The following is a 5,728-nucleotide window of genomic DNA, read 5'->3' on the forward strand; positions in this document are numbered from 1 at the left end:
AGCTGGCAGCTTGTGTTTATCACCTGGACAAAAACTACAGAAATTACCTTTAGAGATGCACCAATCCGCTTTAATCCGACTCCAGTCCGTTTGCCTAGAAAGTCCGGTTCGTTTGTGGAGGTTTAAATTAATAAAAATCCAAACTCTGGTCCGCCGACAAACCTCGATCTCTTTTGAAGTGAACCCTAATACACCAAGTGGACTGGAAACCGCTCCAAAAGCAGGATGTGGACTACAGCGCATGGCATTCTGGGTAAAAACAACCAAAGCAAACATGCTAACCTAGTGCTAGCAGGTGAATAACTTGTTGATTTTAGGAATAAATTTTTGTTTCCATTTGGTGAAAAAGGAAGTTGCTCTCAGTGTTTGTTTTGTATCATTTCCTTCAGTGGTTCTTGGTGCAGCGCCCCCACAGGTGAGGAGGGGAACAGGTTGCTCAAAGGGTTTGGTTGGTTTGATGACCAGAACCGAGCCGGTTCTGATAAAAACAGCCTTTAGATGGAAATACAAACTTAACGTTTTTAACTAAATTTGATAAGTGAGGATGCTAGCAGTTCATAATTCATCCAGGTCTTTAAGACTTTAACTTATAGAAACCCCTGACTGCTAGAGTTCATTCAACTATTTCCTGGTCTGGAAGTGCTGAATCGAGCTTTGACTAGGCCGTTCTGGAAGCTAAATGTTTAAACCAGTTTGAACGTGTTTGGGGTCAGAGTCCATCTGAGTCCAACTGTTGATTTCAGTTGGTCTGTTTGGAGGTTGAGTCCTTTATTATTCCATCTACTTTTTACAACACACCAGTAACCCCTCAGCATCATGCTGCCACTGCCGTGCTCGACAGTCAGGGCAGTGTTGAGTTGTGTAATATCTTCCTCTTATCAGCATTCAGTAGAAACTACAAGAGAAAAGCTAAAGTACCAGAAACCGGAGAAAGTTTTAATGAAGCAGTTTCTGTTCAGTCAGTCGGGTCAGAGTTCTGGTCTGCATGTGTGGGTCCAGCTGGCTGTTGTTTGGCCAAAACCCAGTGTTTTTATCGGCCTCCTAGCCGGACCGGAGTCAGCTGGACCGGAGTCGGAGCTCGGTGTGCGTCCATCTTCTTCACCGCTCGTTAATTTATGACCTTAACCATGAAAAGAGAAGAAGAATTAAAGATGGAGGGAGAAAACTGGGATGATGGAAAAAGTCTGGATGGTTTAAATGTGCGGAGAAAGAAAAGAGAAGAAAGGCGAAGGCGTGACAGACTTGGAAGGCGAAGTTGATGACTTGGAGCGGAGTTTTATCAGCTGCCAACTGCTGCTGCTGCTGGGGTGTGTGTGTGTGTGTGTGCGTGTGTGTGTGGTATGAGTGAATGGTTGCAGGCTTGTCGTCAGTGTTTTACTGGGTTCAGTCTGGATGGATGAACGCTCGTGTGCTTTTCTCCATTTTCTTTCCTGCTGCCTTTCTTTGGTTGCGGACCAGAGGGGCAGCGGAGCTGGCCAGACGTCTGTTTTCTATCAGCGCTGTTGCTAAATCTTAATGTTCTCCGTTTTAGAGCTGAGCAGAAAACAAAGCCGCTGCTTTTAAGGATTTGGATCCGTGTTCTTCTGCTTTCAGGCTCTTGTTTAGTTTGGATCTGATTCTAAGAGAGAATTTGTGTTTTGGAGCTGAATTGTGGTGTGGATGAGAAATAATTGGCGGCTTCTCAGAGTTGTTGCAAAGAATAATCTGAAAAGTGGGGAATACATCTGAATTAATCAGTTAATTCTGGCCTTTTCTTGTCTAAACATTTTGTCATAAAATAATCAAAAGTACTTGCGGCTATAGGAGCTAAAATAAAGGACATAAAATAGTCTGATTTGATTTTTTGTAGTATTGGATCTGATTTATTGTAGATCCAAACCTTAAGTATTTAGCATGTTTGCTAAATGTAACCAGTTACCAGAGTTGGGTGCTAACTGGTTACATTTACCTTAGTAACTTTTTTTTTTACTATGTTGCACTTTTTACTGTTACTGGAGTAATTTTATGAAGAAGTATTTTTACTCTTGAGTAAAATTTCTGGATTTTCTCCCCATTGAATGAAAAACAAACATGTTTTAACCAAAACTTCACCAGTCAGACTCACACCTCCAGTTTCTGTTAAAGTTTCAAGTTTTTTCTTGAAAGAAACTGATTTGAAAACATTTTCCTTTGTCTGATTTTGTTTGTCTGCTATATACATTGTCATTTTGGTCCTAAAAATGCCAAAATTTCCACTTAACTTTATATTTTTATCCATCTAATGTCATTTTTACTTATTAAATGGTTGATAATTTGATCATTCACTCAGTACTTCAGTAAAATCTTTGGGTTCTCTACCCACCTTTGCTAGCTAAACACAATGCTTTGTATTTAGCGTATTTGTTTCTCTGCTATTGATGATAAATTTGTGTGGAAATGTGCAGAAAACCCCGTTCAGAGGAGACTCGTTTTGTTTGTCCTTCACTCCTGTTTAGCTCATCTCTGCTCTTCTGGCTTTCATCAATCAGCCATAATGAGAACCTAAAGAGCCCTTAATTGCTGTATTAATAATAATCACGGCTCGCGTGTCATTTTTAGCTACAGGAGAATCACAAACACCCAGCAGCTGTGTCTTTTTTTCCATCTGGCGCCCGCCCCGAGGCGTCCCTCTATTGTTGGTCCGAAGCAGCACTTTGATGTTTCCCAGCAGGAGTTGGCTGTCGGTCCTTTGATTGCTTTTTCTCTCCTGAAGACGGCTGAGTCAGGCGTACCTGCGGCTCGCTGCTGTTAAACAGCAGACTGAGAAGGTTTCAGTGGAAAGTGAGGAAAAGAGGAGGAGCAAGGAGGCAGACTTTCTGCGTTTAAAGATGTTTTCACACCTGATGGTTCGGTAGACTTGGTTTGGTTAGGGACCAAAATGGCAACTTTAGTTACATTTTCAGCTTCAAATTTATATTTCACCAATTGAAAAACTTGTTCCCTTCCTCGCCTGTGGGGGCGCTGCACCAAGAACTACTAAAGGAATCAACAGAAAACATCTAAAGAAAAGACTTGAGTGCAACTTCCTTTTTCACAAAATGTAAGGAAAAATGGAGTGGTATCAGATTATAGCGGTTCAGCGATTTAAAAAAGAAAATTTTATTTTATTTTTATTGCTATACTTGATAGGTTTATACATTAGCCGCTAACGCTAGCGACGCTCCTCAGGCGCCATTATGACGCACTGAGTCATTCTGTTCCAAAGCAGGAATCCGTCACATCAATGTTCATAGCGCAATTATTCTTACCTGATTCCTATAAAATAAGGCTTAAATTAAAGTTGAGAACATTTTAAATATATTTTCTCCCTGGATGTAAATAAATCTGTAAACAGTTTGGTTTCTGTCATGATGCGAGAGAGGACGAAGCAAATTCCTCCTTTATTTTGCTCAATAATTGAACTTAACATAATTAGCGCTGCTAAAATTAGTTTAAAATTTATACTTTATGAAATATTTCTTCCTATTTGATTTTATGTTATGAATATTGCCAGGTTCTACAAGCAAATGTGGAAATTAGTCCAGTTTTTGTTGTTTGCTGAAGGTTCAACAATGGCTGCGTTGGGCTGCAGCGAAGGGAAAATAACGGAGATGAAGAACTAGAAACACTTATATTCTGCTTTTTATCGCTCTGTTACGCTATCCTACACACAGACTTGTTGCCATAGCAACTGACGACTACGCAATATATTTCAAGATTCAACATCAAAAATCACTCAAACATTTCCCACACAAAGAACAGAACATTCAGTCCTTTAAAGTATTGGTTTTAGGCTGGATGTTTATTTTGTGAGTATTAATAAGTGATTGCTGTGGTAGATTAGCTATCGCTGCTTTTAGCTAAGCTAACACTGCTGCGGTTGATTAGCTCGTTTAAACATCTGCTCTACTGATGATTTGTCAGAGTTGGTATTTAAGTCGCTTTTTTATTATTACTTTGTAACTGAACTGAAACACAGAATTCCACAGCCTGTCTATGGTTACTGTTGTCATAGTCAAGCTAGCATGACCTACTTCCCTCTCCCTTGCTATTTTTTTTTCTTAATTAAAACTTTTTCCTGACCTTGATATCTAGTTGTAGTAAAAAAAACACAGTGTCCCTTTTTCTTCTGGATGTCAGGCGCACATTTAAAATTGAGTGTGTTATATGAATAACGGCTAAAACCACTGCTAGCCATCATTAGCGAGCAGCGTCTTGCCCTCCAGCAGGGAAATGGGGCAGGAACTAGCGCGCATGACGTCCATAGTTAACTTCCTGCTTTTGGAGCGGTCTCTCATCCGCTTGCATTCACACTGCATTCAAACAAAACCAGAATTCACTTCAATGGAATCAACACAGAAGATTTTAGGTGGATCAGAGTTCGCTTTTTGGGTTCGATTGCTCGTTCACACCTCCCCAAACGAACTGGAGTTGGATGAAGGTGAACTGAACAGGGCTAACGCTGTAATGGACGACAGCAGAGACGCTGTGCAGCTCTGATGGCTTTAGCAGCTTCCTCTCCGCTCTCTCATTCTTTCATTCCTCTCTCTGTGAGCGACGGAGTCGGCCCGAAGCAACAGGTTCAGATTTAACGCCTTTCACATATGACGACGGAGCCCAAAATGAGTCATGCTGCAAGTGAAACGCACGTTTTTTTCTAAATTAAATCAGCAAATCTGTGTTCAGCACAAAGTTTTATTTGTCATAAACAAACTGAAGCATTTTTTCCACCCGGTCCACAGACTATTATGCTGAATTTCTGCCTGGAAATTGAATTCTTCAGCCAAACTAAATGGCTTTTAGTCCCATTGGGTAAAACACACTCAAAGAGAATTTTAAGAGAATCTAAAACCCCAAAGCTGGAGGATAGAATAAAAATACCTAAATTAAAGCCTTAAGTAATGAGCCTGCAAAGATGTTTAGAAGTTTCAGATGAGAAATGACATGGCAGCTAGAAAGCCGATCAATCTACGATAACGTTAATCCAGAACGGAAATAGTGAATCTGTTTGGTTGCAAGGAAAGAACACGTTTCAAAAGTTTAAATCAGAAAAACATAACAATTAAAAACATCTAAACAAATCAAACAAAGTCTGTATCAAATTACAGTGGCAACTTTTATGTCTAAATACGTTATTATATAGTTTTTCCTTTAAATGGTTTGAAATAAACCAGTAACCAATGAAATAATATTCATTGTTTTCATGCAGGCCAATTACCTTATTGGGATATGAATAAAGTGAGAAACATTTATTATTTTTGGTATTTTCTGTGTATTTTTGCCTTTTTTACAACTCTACACTGCAAAAACACAAAATCTTAATTTTTTTAACATAGCTTCTAGTACAGATATCTTTTTAGCAAGAAATCTGAGCTTTTTTAAGTCGATGAATCCTTCATATTGATGGAAGATATACCTGTTGCGTTGGCAGATAAATTCACTTCATAACATGGGGAAAATATCTTGTTGGTGAAAGAATCTGATGACGTAACTAGCACTTTTCCCATCAATAGTAAGGATTTACTGACTTAAAACAAGCTCGAATATCTTGCTGAAAAGTTAATTATAAGTTAGATTTTCTTATTTTAAATGAAAAACCAACTTTTAGTTGATTTGGTAAGTTCTTTGACTTGGTAAATCAAAGCTCTCAGACTTTGATTTACCATATACTTTTCTACTTTTGAGTCATTTCTTGGATGGCAACTTTTTACTTTACTTTTGCTTAAATGCT

The sequence above is a fragment of the Poecilia reticulata genome, chromosome 23, assembly GCF_904066995.2.
Source record: "Poecilia reticulata chromosome 23, P_reticulata-male-v2, whole genome shotgun sequence".
NCBI lineage: Eukaryota > Metazoa > Chordata > Actinopteri > Cyprinodontiformes > Poeciliidae > Poecilia > Poecilia reticulata.